Source organism: Phyllobates terribilis, unplaced genomic scaffold (genome assembly GCF_046119375.1).
Source record: "Phyllobates terribilis strain yellow unplaced genomic scaffold, ASM4611937v1 Scaffold_3__8_contigs__length_932513732, whole genome shotgun sequence".
NCBI lineage: Eukaryota > Metazoa > Chordata > Amphibia > Anura > Dendrobatidae > Phyllobates > Phyllobates terribilis.
Window position 1 is genome coordinate 199,747,167 of NW_027362763.1, and position 17,286 is coordinate 199,764,452.

Here is a 17,286-nt window from a genome sequence, read left to right on the forward strand (position 1 = left end):
TGTTGTTGCAAAGCCTTCACTCTGCTTCAGCCCTCAGGTCCCGTTACCAGTTACCTGCCAGTCACCTGCCAGATTCCTGCTTGATACCTGCCTGATATCCGCTTACCTGCTTGCAAGCCTGCGGTCCGACAGTCTGCCTTCCGACACCTGTCAGTCTCTCTATGGACCAGCCTGCCCGCTCACCTGGGAGCGCTCACCTGCTACCTGCCTGCTAGTCTACCTGGAGGCTCTGCCATCACTTGCCGTGACCACCTGCCAGTCCAGAGACTCTTGCCCGCTCACCTGCTACCTGCCTGCTAGCCTACCTGGAGGCTCTGCCGTCACTTGCCGTGACCACCTGCCAGTCCAGAGACTCTTGCCCGCTCACCTGGGAGCGCTCACCTGCTACCTGCCTGCTAGCCTACCTGGAGGCTCTGCCGTCACTTGCCGTGACCACCTGCCTGTCCAGAGACTCTTGCCCGCTCACCTGGGAGCGCTCACCTGCTACCTGCCTGCTAGCCTACCTGGAGGCTCTGCCGTCACTTGCTGTGACCACCTGCCCGTCCAGAGACTCTTGCCCGCTCACCTGGGAGCGTCCACCTTGTACCTGTCTGCTAGTCTACCCAGAGACTGTCCCTGTGACTACCTGCCCTTCTACCCAGAGACTGTCCCTGTCACTTGCCGTGACTACCTGCCCGTCTTCCCTGGGAGCCACCTGCTTCCTTACAAGGACCGCCCCCTTGTATAGTTGCTCAGAGGTTCCGCCTCCCAGACCCGTTACAGTTTGCTAAGGCCATGGAACCCGGTGGCACCCAAGCTCCCTCGCTCTCGGACCTATGTCATGAACTGTCCCGTCAGAGGTCCCAACAGGAGTCCATCCTGAGTCATCTGCGGAATGTCAACTCTCGCCTGGACACTCTGACTGCTCCATCAGCAACCACCGCTAGTGTCATGACTCGCAGCCCGGCAGCGCCGCTGCCCACCAATACCATGGCATCCTGCCCAGGACCCCGGCTTTCTGCACCTCCACGCTTCGGAGGCGACCCCGCTCAAGCTCGGGGCTTCATAAACCAGTGCACCCTGCACTTTGAACTCCTGTCCCACCAGTTTATCTCCGACCGGGCCAAAGTAGCCTTCATCATGTCCCATCTCACGGGGGAGGCACTGGCTTGGCTAAATCCTCTATGGGAGAGAGGAGACCCCCTGGTGTCCAACCTGCCAGCCTTTCTCACGGCTTTCCGGAAAGTCTTCGACGAACCCGGACGGAAGACCTCATCCGCATCATCTCTGCTACGCCTCTATCAAGGAAATCTCACCGTGGGCCAATATGCTATACGGTTCCGTACCCTTGCTTCGGAGCTGGCCTGGGATAACGACGCCCTGGTGTCTGTCTTTTGGGAGGGTCTGTCCGGCCGTATTAAAGATGAACTCGCTGGTCGGGACATACCTACCACTCTCGACGACTTAATAACTCTTGCCACCCGGATTGACATCCGGTTCCAGGAACGCGCCAAAGAGGTCACCCGTGAGAGGAGGTTTCCACGTCTAGCCTCTACCTTTCAGAAACCTGTCACTTCTCCCGCTACTCCCCAGGCGCACTCACCCGAGCCTATGCAGGTCGACCAGACCAAGATGGTCAAAACCCGTCAAGAGTTACGCTGTGCCGAGGGGAGCTGCTTCTACTGTGGCAGTAAGGAGCACCGGATCCGTTCCTGCCCGGAGAGGTCGGGAAACGCCTGTGTCTAGGATCGCTCAGAGAGGTCGTCCTAGACAAGAGTAAACCCTCTCCATCTCTGTTGCTGTCGGTCTCTATCATCTGCGGGGAGAACCGTTATTTTGAACTAGCCCAACTTGACTCTGGAGCTGCCGGAAATCTCATTTCTCAGTCTCTGGTAGAGAAATACCGCATTCCCACCAAACCTCTAGCTGTACCCTTATCTGTCGCTGCCGTGGATGGGGGCCTCTTACCACATCCCATCCAACTCATCACCGAATCCATAACCCTGCAGGTGGGAATGCTGCACTCTGAGAGCATCTTCTTTCATGCTCTGCCTGGACTCTCTCACGCCCTCTTACTAGGCCTACCTTGGCTTCAGAGACATGCACCCGTGCTTGATTGGCAGACCGGAGAAGTCCTTCGCTGGGGACAGGACTGCCATAAGACTTGTTTAGTTCCCGTCCATCCTGTCCGTCCTTCTCCTACTCCAGCCAATCTACCTGGTCTTCCGGCTCCTTATTGGTCGTATGCGGACGTCTTTAATAAAAAGGAGGCAGAGACATTACCCCCTCATAGACCATACAACTGCCCAATCGACCTGATGCCCGGCGCTACTCCTCCCCATGGGCGCATTTACCCTTTGTCCGCTGCTGAGACCTGATCCATGTCAGAATATATTGAGGAGAATCTGGCCCGGGGATTCATCCGGAAATCTACTTCCCCGGCGGGAGCAGGTTTCTTCTTCGTCAAAAAGAAGGACGGCTCACTCCGTCCCTGTATAGACTATAGAGGCCTTAACCAGATCACGGTGAAGAATAAATACCCCCTTCCGCTCATTCCGGAATTATTTGACCGTCTGAGGGGGGCTAGAATCTTCACCAAGCTGGACCTCCGTGGGGCGTATAACCTGGTCCGTATCAGTCAGGGGGATGAATGGAAGACGGCATTCAACACCCGGGACGGCCACTATGAATACCTGGTAATGCCCTTCGGTCTCTGTAACGCTCCCGCTGTCTTTCAAGAGTTGGTCAATGACATCTTCCGGGACCTTCTCTACTCCTGCGTAGTGGTGTACCTGGACGACATCTTTGTCTTCTCTCCGGATCTCCCCACACACCGGAGGGATGTTCGTCAGGTTCTGCTCAGGCTCAGGCAGAACCACCTCTACGCTAAATATGAGAAGTGCCTCTTTGAGCAGACCTCGCTTCCGTTTTTGGGCTACATAATTTCTCAGACCGGCCTACGAATGGATCCTGAGAAACTGTCTGCCATCGAGAAGTGGCCTCGACCAGAGGGGTTGAAGGCTATTCAGCGGTTCCTGGGCTTCGCCAACTACTACCGCCTCTTCATACCACACTTCTCTTCCCGGACTGCCCCAATCTCACCCGTAAGGGCACTAATCCCAGAGAATGGCCGCCCAAAGCTGAGGAAGCCTTTCTTTCCTTAAAACAGGCTTTCTCTTCCGCCCCGGTGCTGCATCGCCCGGACGGCAACAAACAATTCTTCCTGGAAGTTGATGCCTCCTCCTCTGGAGCCGGAGCGGTACTTACCCAAAAATCGTCTTCCGGGAGAATGGTAACTTGCGGCTTCTTCTCCAAACTCTTCTCCTCTTCCGAGCGCAACTATTCTATAGGAGACCGAGAGTTATTGGCCATCAAGCTGGCATTGGAGGAGTGGCGTTACCTGCTCGAGGGGGCTCTTCAACCGGTAATAATTTACACGGACCACAAGAGCTTGGCTTACCTCCAGAGTGCCCAGAGACTTAACCCGCGCCAAGCCCGGTGGTCCTTGTTTTTTGCTCGCTTTGATTTTGTTCTTCATTTTCGCCCGGCTGACAAAAACATCAAAGCTGACGCCTTGTCCCGATCTTTCCTGGTGTCTGATCTTGAGGAGGAACCTAAACACATCATCGATCCCGCCAGAGTAATGCAGGTGGCCCCCGTGAGTCTAAATCGTCTCCCTCCCGGAAAGACGTTCGTAACGGTACCTGATCGGGAGTGGATCCTACACTGGGGTCACTCGTCTAAGCTTGCTGGCCATGCCGGTCAGAAAAAGACCCTCCAGCTTATCACCTGGCACTACTGGTGGCCTACCCTGCACAAGGACGTAATAGACTTTGTTTCTGCCTGTGTGTCCTGCGCCCGCAACAAGGTTCCGAGACACCTGCCAGCCAGTCGCCTCCTTCCTCTTCCAGTACCTGCTGCCCCCTGGCAGCATATAGCTATGGACTTCATAACAGATCTCCCTGTCTCTGCCGGTTGTACGGTCATTTGGGTGGTCGCTGACCGCTTTTCCAAAATAGCTCATTTCATTCCCCTGCCAGACCTCCCGTCTGCACCCGAGCTGGCTAAAGACTTTATCCGCCACATCTTCCGTCTCCATGGCCTGCCCCTCCACATCGTGTCGGATCGTGGGGTTCAGTTCACCTCACGCTTCTGGAGAGCCACATGTAAGCTGCTAGACGTCACCCTGGACTTCTCCTCCGCATACCACCCACAGTCCAATGGTCAAGTGGAGCGGATCAATCAGATCCTGACCAGTTACCTCCGGCACTTCGTTAATGCCCACCATTCAGACTGGGTGGATCTCCTGCCATGGGCCGAATTCTCTTATAATAATCACGAGAGCGAATCTTCCTCCAAATCCCCGTTTTTTGTAGTCTTCGGTCAGCATCCTCGGATCACTTTTCCCGTCTCCACCTCGGTGGACAATCCGGCTGCGGAATCTCTCATTAGCAAATTTACCTCCATTTGGGAGAGTACCCGATCCGCACTCCTTCAGTCGTCCGAGCGGATGAAAAAACACGCTGACAAAAAACGCCTGGATCCTCCACAATTCCGTCCTGGAGATAAAGTCTGGCTCTCGTCCAAGTATGTCCGGCTCAAGATTCCTTCCTACAAGTTAGGGCCTCGGTTCATCGGCCCACTAGAAGTTATCAAACAAATCAACCCAGTGGCCTATAAATTGAAACTCCCGGCCAACTTGCGGATCCCTAACTCCTTCCATGTATCTCTCCTCAAACCTGTGGTACTTAACTCTTTTTGCAAGTCTACAGGTACGCCTCCTGCTCCGGTTTCCGCTGAAAACGAGTTTGAGGTAGAGAACATTCTGGCCACCAAAAGGGTAAGAGGAAAAACCTTTTTTCTGGTAGATTGGAAGGGGTTTGGTCCTGAGGAGAGAACGTGGAAGTCCCGGGAGAACATCCATGCCCCTCTCATCCTTGATAAATTTCTGTCTGGTCTAAAAAAGGGGGGGCCTAAAGGGGGGGTACTGTAGCGTCGGCGTCCCTGCCTCCTGCTAGGCAGGGACGCTGTTCCCCTCACCTCTCTGCTCCGTGCCCGGCATCCTCCTCCCGCTCTGCTGGCAGCGCGCGCTGTTTCCCGGCCACTGTGCTTAGGGCGTGCGCGCGCTCCCCCTCTCTTAAAGGGGCCGCGCGCGCCGTCCTAAGGAGTCCCCGGCCAATGGCCGGAGGACCTCACCATATATAAGGCACCTCCTCCAAAATGGAGGTGCCCGAGCAATGTTGTTGCAAAGCCTTCACTCTGCTTCAGCTCTCAGGTCCCGTTACCAGTTACCTGCCAGTCACCTGCCAGATTCCTGCTTGATACCTGCCTGATATCCGCTTACCTGCTTGCAAGCCTGCGGTCCGACGGTCTGCCTTCCGACACCTGTCAGTCTGTCTATGGACCAGCCTGCCCACTCACCTGGGAGCGCTCACCTGCTACCTGCCTGCTAGTCTTCCTGGAGGCTCTGCCGTCACTTGCCGTGACCACCTGCCAGTCCAGAGACTCTTGCCCGCTCACCTGGGAGCGCTCACCTGCTACCTGCCTGCTAGCCTACCTGGAGGCTCTGCCGTCACTTGCCGTGACCACCTGCCTGTCCAGAGGCTCTTGCCCGCTCACCTGGGAGCGCTCACCTACTACCTGCCTGCTAGCCTACCTGGAGGCTCTGCCGTCACTTGCTGTGACCACCTGCCCGTCCAGAGACTCTTGCCCGCTCACCTGGGAGCGCCCACCTGCTACCTGTCTGCTAGTCTACCCAGAGACTGTCCCTGTGACTACCTGCCCTTCTACCCAGAGACTGTCCCTGTCACTTGCCGTGACTACCTGCCCGTCTTCCCTGGGAGCCACCCGCTTCCTTACAAGGACCGCCCCCTTGTATAGTTGCTCAGAGGTTCCGCCTCCCAGACCCGTTACACCCTCCAGGCACTCTCCGGTTCATGGCACAGTGGAACCACTAAACACGCACATGCCAGTCAGTCCGGGCGTGTGCATTACATCCTTGTATGTTAAGCCTCCTATACACATTAGATGGATGTTGGGCGAATGATGGTTTGGCCAATCGATTGTCCATCAGCTATCTTCCCCAACTATCCCATACCGGATCCTAAACTCCCCCGACCCTGATCTATTAGGGTGCTTTCACACTTGATTCCGCAATAGATTGCTGCAGATTTCCAGAGATCCCAGTACTGGGACACCATGGGATTTGCTTATCTCGTTGAAGTCTTAGTCATGGTTCTTTCAGATAAATCTCATCTCTTTGATAGATAGTATGATGATTTAATTTAATTTAATATGATAAATAGACCATCTGTAAATCACTTTATTTGAAAATTGTGTTGTTTTACCTCCAAAGTATCCATCCAAAGTGAGGGCCCAAGTCAAATATAATCAGTCCCCAACAGCATAGACGCCAAGATGGATTACAGGCAGTGTGAGCGGATGCTTGTCTCTCTGCTCAACTTTCCGGAATGTCAAATTATATATATGCAAATTGCCTCTTCAGAGAGAAAGACCAGAACTGTATTGCCACCTATTGGAAGTAGCAATCCTAAAAGTCAGTATTGACCCTTTAATAAGCCTTGCCATATGACTTTGGATAAAAGCTAAACCACAATCTCCATTTGCAGACACAGTGTTCCGTGGCATTGCTCCTCAACAGTGCAAAGCATGCAATCTGATTTGTCTGTGTGAGGGGCTCTAACTGGGGTCTAAGGGCTAACGTTTCTCCATGTGGAGAGTGACATGCCAGGTCTGCATATTTAATTTCTCAAAGGAGCATTGCACGGCTGATAAACCTCCTCACACTGGCATGGCAAGCCTGGCATGTTACTCTCCACAAGGAGAAACGTTACACATAAAAAATGTATATAGACATACTAGAGAAGCTAGCTTTCAGTTTGCGTCAGGACAGTGATTGAATAATGACAGACACGATGCATGATAGGCAGTGAGTGAAGGGGAGTTCCAGTTCCTATAGTTCTAGCAGGATGCTGATAAATAGGAACCTCCCACTGAAAAGAGTGGATGGTAAGTTACAGGGTATGTAAATTGGCACAGCTCCTGGTTATGTTAGGCTGGTATGTGCACTAAATGGAATTTTAATTTTTGAGGCATGAGATTAGCAAGACCATGTTTTTCTATGGGATTTGTGTGAAAAGAAAGTTACGCTTTGAGCAATATGACTTTAAAACATCTGTTAATGTATTTTAAATGCCTTATCCTATGCTCTGCTCATAGTTATAAATATACAGGTACCACATTGCTAACCTATGGTTTAAATGGACAGACCACACTCCGTCTGACGAGTGGTGATGATTGCTCCATAGACATAGTTCAGATGCTTGCTTTCATAATGGAGCCAGCGCAGTGTTAGATCTACTGAATTTCTGGCGTTCCTGTACTGTAGTCAGTTGTGACTTGTGTGCTGACTATCTCCTTGATGGCAAATATAGAATTTTTCCACTTATGTAAAATAAGGATGTACGGGTTTGTATAACGGCACAGTCCTAGTAGCGCCTTTCCTTCATTGGTATTTAAGAAAATGACTCGTAGGATCTAAAACTGTAGTCAGATTACATTCCCTTCATTGATTTTAACTGATGACAAAACACGTATTTTATTTAACACTTATTTAAATTAAAGGGGACCTGTCACCTGATTCATTCAAACCACGGGCAGCATGATGAATCAGAGTCTGGCAGCAGTTTCAGAGTAAGACATAGCATCATCCTGCAATCATGCGGCCAGGCTGTGATTCATGCTGCATTTCGTTTGGGCAGCATGAGTCGAGTAAGAGGTTCCCATTTTTGTTGTGTTTTTTTTTTTTATCTGAATACCATTATTACTTAGTAATCGCTTTAGTAAAAGATAAAAAAATAAGTGTTTTTAATTAATCTACATCACTATTAGGAAATTAAATGACCGACTGTACATTCTAATCTGATCAATTTTTACTCTTCACATTTGGAATATAAAAATGGATATAAAATCACAAAAGGAATAGTATGTATGGTACCTACAAAAGTTAAATGCGAGAAAAATAAATGATTTTATATCAATCATCTGCCATTACCCGGGAAGCTGTAATTTGAAACTTAAGTGCAAAATATATTTTTGTGTACGTGCATGCATGCATAAGGTCGTGATACTTATTTTAAAGGATACCTATCAGCACACTTTTACATATGAAGTAGTCGTATAGCCTTTCAGGTGCCTTGTAAAAATTATACCTTTTGTAGAGATCCAGCCATGAAAAATCTAGCATATAAATGATATGCAAATCAGTCTTGAAGTGCACTAGGGAGTGTCAATGCACTTTGACTGTTTCTTGCTAGTGCATTTCCATCTTAATTTACATGTGGCTTATATTGTCAATTTCTCATGACTGGCACATCAGATCTCTACAAAAATGTATCATATTTGTAATGGTATAGGCGCTTGACCCACTATATTACTACTTCTGTATCTAAAAATGTGCTGACAGGTTCTTGTTTAAGACATGACTGGTCCATCAGAGATTGATTGATTGTAAAGTGCATCCAGCCCCTGAAACAATAATGGGACCTAAAGATCCAGCAGGAGTTTATCCCCATTTAGAGTTAATTTGTCATTAGTGTTTGTCTTAAGCTAAGAGCAACTGCATGTACGTGGACAGATATATATGTCAAGAGCTTTTTCTGATATATACTTTATATTTTAGGCCGTCGTTTACCAGATAGAGGCCAAAAGTTTGCTATTTTGTTCTTCATGTGGTCGTTATGACAGCATACCGTGTGTCCAATTGTATAGCAAACATCTTTGTGATATAGAGAGCCCCCACTAATAATGTCTACATTACGATATACGTTCAGCTCTAAGAGAGGGTTGTGAACCACATTCAGCTCTGAGAGATGGTCGTGAGCCACATTCAGCTCTGCGAGATGGTCGTGAGCCACATTCAGCTCTGAGAGATGGTCGTGAGCCACATTCAGCTCTGATAGATGGTTGTGAGCCACATTCTGCTCTGAGAGATGGTCGTGAGCCACATTCAGCTCTGAGAGATGGTCGTGAGCCACATTCAGCTCTGAGAGATGGTTGTGAGCCACATTCAGCTCTGAGAGATGGTCGTGAGCCACATTCAGCTCTGAGAGATGGTTGTGAGCCACATTCGGCTCTGAGAGATGGTCGTGAGCCACATTCAGCTCTGAGAGATGGTCGTGAGCCACATTCAGCTCTGAGAGATGGTTGCATGCCACAATCAGCTCTGAGAGATGGTTGTGAGCCACATTCAGCTCTGAAAGATGGTCATAAGCCACATTCAGCTCTGATAGATGGTCGTGAGCCACATTCATCTCTGAGAGATGGTCGTAAGCCACATTCAGCTCTGAGGGATGGTCACGAGCCACATTCGGCTCTGAGAGATGGTCGCAAGACACATTCAGCTCTGAGAGATGGTCATGAGCCACATTCAGCTCTGAGAGATGGTCCTGAGCCACATTTGGCTCTGAGAGATGGTCGTGAGCCACATTCAGCTCTGAGAGATGGTCCCGAGCCACATTTGGCTCTGAGAGAAGGTCGCAAACAAATTCAGCTCTGAGAGATGGTCGAAAGCCACATTGAGCTCTGAGGGATGGTCGCAAGCCACATTCAGCTCTAACAGAGGGTTGTGAGCCACATTCAGCTCTGAGAGATAGTTGCAAGCCACAGTCAACTCTGAGAGATGGTCTTGGGCCACATTCAGCTCTGATAGATGGTCGTGAGCCACATTCAGCTCTGATAGATGGTCGCAAGCCACATTCAGCTCTGAGAGATGGTCTCGAGCCACATTCAGCTCTGAGAGAAGGTCTCGAGCCACATTCAGCTCTGAGAGATGGTCGCGAGCCACATTCCACAAGACACCTCCCACTTACACCATAGTGACACTAAGAGCCGCACAGTCCCAATATGACAGCCAAAGCTTCCCCACAGAAATCACACTGAAACCTTGTGCCCCCCTATCTTATAGGCAGTATACTTATATCCAGGGGTTCCCACTTTAGCCCCATTCAGCATCCTTGCATCAAGCACATTGTCCACACTATAGTACTCAGCTTCAAGCACCCCCGCTATCTGGCAGTATTCTCCCTTCCCCACCAGTATGCACATATTCAGATCTGCTCTTCTGTGCAGGGCTACTCACAAAAGTCACCATCTGAAAACCTTTTCTCCATTATTGTTTGCTAAATCTGGTGCTAAAGAACCAAGACGGCAGGTTGCCGCAAGCCACATGTGGCTCCACAGGTGAGGGGCACCTGGTCTAGACTGTGAACATTGTTGGGTGAATTCCTCTTGAATGTATGTGCCCAATAGTAGCCATGATTGCAGTGTATTTATGTGTTGATTTACAAATAACCTTAGATCAGCCATCCGTTGTTCTCCCATTTCTAATGGATCTGTTTTTTGCTTGCTGGATCCGTTAGAAATGGAAGACAACAAATGACTAGTGATGAGCGAGCATGCTCGCCACTGCTCGTTACTCGCCCGAGCACCTCAGTACTCGAGATGCTCGGCGCTCGCCGAGTACTTGCGCGATGCTCGGGTGGGAGCTCAGGTCCCCGTCCTGCATGTTTGGCGCTATTTAGAGCATCAATCATGCAGGGATTGTCTGCCACTCACTGTAATGCCACAGCCATTGTGGTTGTGGCATTGCAGTGATTGCCCAAATCGATGGGAACAGTGCTCACAGTGAAACATGAAAAGCCGGCAATTTATCAGCGGCATACAGTTATAACATCGGTACCCGACAATTTAGAACAGAAAGAATAGAGCATCACACATAGATTAGATAGATAGAAATATGTCAGTCACATATATAATAAGTACAGTGACAGTGTTGGTTACTGTACTTGTCATTTAATGTTAAAATAAAGGATTTATTAAAAAAAAAATTGGCGTGGGGTTCCCCGTAATTTTAGTCTCTAGCGCAGGGGTCTCAAACACGCGGCCCGCGGGCCGCATGCGGCCCCTGAGGCTGCTTTATGCGGCCCGCAGGCACAGACCCCTTGATGATCCTGACCAGGTCCAGGAGGAGCCGCCGACAGCAGCGCTGAATTGCCACACAGAGAGTGTTTCCCAGCACAGCATTTCCAATGACAGCCGCTGACCAATCAGAGGCCAGCAGCTGATATCTGCGTGTCGGCGCAGTGAGTATGACGTCATTGCCGTACGCTGATGTCAGCTGCTGGCCTCTGATTGGCCGGCGGCTGGCATTGGAAATGCTGTGCTGGGAGACAGTCTGTGTGCGGCAATGCAGCGCTGCTGTCGGCGGCTCCTCCTGGACCAGGTCGGGATCGTCAAGGGGTCGGACTCTGTGGTGCCTGCGGCCACATCTGCAGGAAGGCCGCCGAGGGAACGGAGGACAGGTGAGAATCAGCTTTTTTTTTTTTTATGTGTGTGAAGAACAGCACAGGGGGCACATAGCCACAAGAAGGGACCTGGATGGGGTACATAGCCACAAGATGGGGACCTGGATGGGGCACATAGCCACAGGACGGGGACCTGGATGGGGCACATAGCCACAAGAGGGGACCTGGATGGAGCACATAGCCACAAGAGGGGACCTGGATGGGGTACATAGCCACAAGAGGGGACCTGGATGGGGCACATAGCCACAAGATGTGGACCTGGATGGGGCACATAGCCACAAGATGTGGACCTGGATGGGGCACATAGCCACAAGAGGGGACCTGGATGGGGTACATAGCCACAAGAGGGGACCTGGATGGGGCACATAGCCTCAAGATGTGGACCTGGATGGGGCACATAGCCACAAGAGGGGACCTGGATGGGGTACATAGCCACAAGATGGGGACCTGGATGGGGCACATAGCCACAGGACGGGGACCTGGATGGGGCACAGAGCCACAGGACGGGGACCTGGATGGGGCACATAGCCACAAGATGGGGACCTGGATGGGGCACATAGCCACAAGATGGGGACCTGGATGGGGCACATAGCCACAAGATGGGGACCTGGATGGGGCACATAGCCACAAGAGGGGACCTGGATGGGGTACATAGCCACAAGAGGGGACCTGGATGGGGCACATAGCCTCAAGATGTGGACCTGGATGGGGCACATAGCCACAAGAGGGGACCTGGATGGGGTACATAGCCACAAGATGGGGACCTGGATGGGGCACATAGCCACAGGACGGGGACCTGGATGGGGCACAGAGCCACAGGACGGGGACCTGGATGGGGCACATAGCCACAAGATGGGGACCTGGATGGGGCACATAGCCTCAAGATGTGGACCTGGATGGGGCACATAGCCACAAGATGGGGACCTGGATGGGGCACAGAGCCACTAGATGGGGACCTGGATGTGGCACATAGCCACAAGAGGGGACCTGGATGGGGCACATAACCAAAAGATGGGGACCTGGATGGGGCACATAGCCACAAGATGGGGACCTGGATGGGGCACATAGCCTCAAGATGTGGACCTGGATGGGGCACAGAGCCACTAGATGGGGACCTGGATGTGGCACATATCCACAAGATGGGGACCTGGATGGGGCACATAGCCAAAAGATGGGGACCTGGATGGGGCACATAGCCACAAGAGGGGACCTGGATGGGGCACATAGCCACAAGAGGGGACCTGGATGGGGAACATAGCCACAGGATGGGGACCTGGATGGGGCACATAGCCACAAGATGGAGACCTGGATGGGACACAGAGCCACTAGATGGGGACCTGGATCGGGAACATTGCCACAGGATGGGGACCTGGATGGGGCACATAGCCACAGGATGGGGACCTGGATGGGGCACATAGCCACAGGATGGGGACCTGGATGGGGCACATTAGTACAAGATGGGGACATTACTACAAGATGTTTGCCATTATTACTATATGATGCTAATTGTAAGACAATTTTACTGTATGTGGCCAATTGGGGGAAACAAAATTGTAAAAATCAAAAAAATAAAAATAAAGCATGAAAAAATATTGGGCGCTAAAAATGCTGTTTTATATGTAAACTAAAGTAAACACAAAAAAGTACACTTTTATTATCGCCACATCCATAACGACCCAAGCTATAAAAAAATAAACACGGCAAAAATGTTCAAAAGGTGTATACAAAAAAAAATGGTATCACTAAAAATGTCACATTGAACAAAAAATGCGGCCCCCCAAATTCAAATTTTTTCCATTTGCGGCCCATATACCCAGCCGAGTTTGAGACCCCTGCTCTAGCGGAGGTTAAGCAGACGGCTGGGGCAGATGTTTGAAGCCTGGGAAGGGGGTAATACCCACGGAGCTTCCCAGGCTACTAATATCAGCCCCCAGATGAATACCTAGCCTTTACTAGCTATTAAAATGGGGGACCCCAAAAAAAAATGACGTGGGGTCCCCCCTATTTTAATGGCTAGCAAAGGCTAGGCAGACAGCTGGGGGCTGATATTAATAGCCCAGGAAGGGTGCCATGAATATTGGCCCCCTCCCAGGCTAGAAACACCAGCCATCAGCCGCCCCCAAAATGGCGCATCCATAGGATGCGCCAATTCTGGCACTTAGCCTGGCTCTTCCCACTGCCCTGTAGCGGTGGCAGTGGGGTAATAGGGCTGGGGTTGATGTCAGCTTGTAATGCCCGCTGACATCAAGCCCAGGTTAGTAATGGAGAGACGTCTATAAGACACCCCCATTACTAACCCCATAGTGAAAGTTAAAAAAAACACCAACACCCAGAATAAAATCCTTTAATTGAAATAAACACACAATACTTTAATGTTCTAAATTAAACTCTACTTACCGTATCGCTCATTCCAGCTGAAGCCAACGATCTCCTGCAATAAAAGTAAAATAATTAACCAACCTCATCCTTACCTTTCCATGGTTCCCAGGATGGCTCCAGCTCTGCTACATTCACATGACAGGCTGGATCGCAACAGAACGCTGCCATCCAGCTTGCCACGCCGCAGACACTGAGAAGCTCCTCAGTGTCTGGCTGTGACAGCATCCAGATGAGCCGAGATCATGTCCAATGAACTCAGCTCACCTCATGCACGTCACTGACAGCGTGGGAGAATTCTCCTGTGCATGCGGTGCTGGCAAATTACGTCACCGCTTGAGCAGGAGAATTCTCCCACGCTGGGATGGCATTGAGATGGCAGGCTGGATGGTAGCAGAACGCTGCCATCCAGCATGCCATCCTTCAGAGACATTGTTCCCATCGATTTGGGCAATTTTTGACCTTCTGTAGACCGCCGGGGGGGGGGGACCACCAGAAAAATGCTTGAGTTTCCCACAGACTTACATTGGGCTCGTTGCTGGGGTTGAGCACCTGAGTATTCCAATGTGCTCGACCTGAGCTTCAAGCACCCAAGCATTTTAGTGCTCGCTCATCACTACAAATGACTAATTAATGGATCCATTTTCCATAGACTTCAATGTTAAAAAATCGGATCCAGCAGACCAGTTTTTGAAAAATGGACTAAAAAAGTTGTGTCTGAATAACTTTTTTGCCAACAGATTGCTGCTGGATCCGTTCTAATGGATCATCATTACTGGACATGTGAACATAGCCTAAGTTTTCCTCTTGCCTGATAGGAATTAGCTGTTATCTCATCAGCCATGGGTCCAAGGGCAACATATGGATGAAGTTTGTATGTTTTCCAAGTTTCTCTCTGTTTCCTCCCACACTCTGTAGAAACTTGCTGGCAGGTTAATTAGCTTTTTTTAAGATTGACCTCTTTTTATGTGTCTGAGATACTGAGATAAGATTGTGTGTCCCTGTCCCCATTGATCAGAGTCGCTATACAGCGCCGCAGATTGCTGATATATACTATAAGCAAAGAGAATGAAAGAGAAATGTGATTCCGGTTAATGCCAAGTCTAACACGGTGAGAAACACTCTGCCCTGGCTAATAGAGGAAGGTGCAGAGTTATGGACTCCCTCAATGATATTCATATGCTGACCCTGCATATATGATAGGTACAGTACACTGCTGATCATACATCAATCATCTATCAACCTTTTTTTCTGCCAAGGTCCATTTGGATGTTTATACCATCCTGGGGGGGCGTACAAAATTATCAACTTGAAAATTACCCTGCTATATATGATCCGTTAATTAACTCATACCTAATGTGATTGCTGGAGCTGCTTCTCTTTGGCATGGCTGTGATGTTAGGTGGTATGGATGATGTTGCTACTTATAACTGCATTCCAGATTTGCGTAGGCCCAGATGACTCTTTGTGATTAGACGTTATGTAAAATTCTATCAAACAGATGTTTACACGGCAGATCTTCTCACAATGGGAAATTGATCACTTCTCACATAACATTTATAGAACTCAAGTAGTGGGAGATCTGCAGGATATATCATATAGGTGACATCAAGATTGCTGTATACACATCACATTAGAGACACCGAGATTGCTGTAAACACATCTCATAGGAGACCCCGAGACTGCTGTATACACATCACATAGGAGACCCTGAAATTGCTGTTTACACATCACATAGGAGACATAGAGATTGCTATATACATCCATCACATAGGAGACACAGAGACTGCTATATACATCCATAACATAGGAGACACAGAGACTGCTATATACATCACGTGGGAGACACAGAGACTGCTGTATATACAACACATAGAAGACATTGAGACTGCTGTGTATACATCACGTAGAAGACACTGAGACTGTAGTATATATGTCACATAGGAGACACTGTAGCTGGATTATATACATCACACAGGATACACCGGGGCTAGAGTATATGCATCACATAGGATAAACAGGGGATGCAATATATACATCACAGGAGACATGGAGCTGTGTTATATTCATCACAGGAGACATTGGGCTGCAGTACATACATCACATGAGGAGATATGGGGGCTGTGGTATATTCATCACAGGAGGACACACCAGGGCTGGGGCAAATACGTCACAGAAAAAAACCAAAGACAAGCAAAATACTCAAATAACTGGAAGCAAATGGATAAATAGCACAGTGTCAAAATAATGATAAATAATAAAGGGTATTTAGTTAACATAATTTTGATCAAAATAATGTAAAAGCCATCCAGCCATGTCACGGTAAACCTTATGGGACAGTCCTAACTCTAATATTAAAACCTTACCATTTGTCAAGTGACATACATATGGATAAGGGCAGAGAGACTGAACCCCTAGTAGAAGCATAGACCTGAGAGGAATACGTCACAGATGTAGACACGGGGGCTCCGGTATATACATAATAAGAGGAGACACGGGGGCTGCGTAATATACAGTACAGACCAAAAGTTTGGACACGCCTTCTCATTTAAAGATTTTTCTGCATTTTCATGACTATGAAAATTGTACATTCACACTGAAGGCATCAAAACTATGAATTAACACATGTGGAATTATATACTTAACAAAAAAGTGTGAAACAACTGAAAATATGTCTTATATTCTTGGTTCTTCAAAGTAGCCACCTTTTGCTTTGATGACTGCTTTGCACACTCTTGGCATTCTCTTGATGAGCTTCAAGAGGAAGTCACAGGAAATGGTTTTCACTTCACAGGTGTGCCCTGTCAGGTTTAATAAGTGGGATTTCTTGCCTTATAAATGGGGTTGGGGCCATCAGTTGTGTTGTGCAGAAGTCTGGTGGATACACAGCTGATAGTCCTACTGAATAGACTGTTAGAATTTGTATTATGGCAAGAAAAAAGCAGCTAAGTAAAGAAAAACGAGTGGCCGTCATTACTTTAAGAAATGAAGGGGAGTCAGTCCGAAAAATTGGGCAAACTTTGAAAATGTCCCCAAGTGCAGTTGCAAAAACCATCAAGCACTACAAAGAAATTGGCTCACATGAGGACCGCCCCAGGAAAGGAAACCCAAGAGTCACCTCTGCTTCTGAGGATAAGTTTATCCGAGTCACTAGCCTCAGAAATCGCAGATTAACAGCAGCTCAGATTAGAGACCAGGTCAATGCCACACAGAGTTCTAGCAGCAGACACATCTCTTCAACAACTGTTAAGAGGAGACTTTGTGCAGCAGGCCTTCATGGTAAAATAGCTGCTAGGAAACCACTGCTAAGGACAGGCAACAAGCAGAAGAGACTTGTTTGGGCTAAAGAACACAAGGAATGGACATTAGACCAGTGGAAATCTGTGCTTTGGTCTGATGAGTCCAAATTTGAGATCTTTGGTTCCAACCACCGTGTCTTTGTGCGACGCAGAAAAGGTGAACGGATGGACTCTACATGCCTGGTTCCCACCGTGAAGCATGGAGGAGGAGGTGTGATGGTGTGGGGGTGCTTTGCTGGTGACACTGT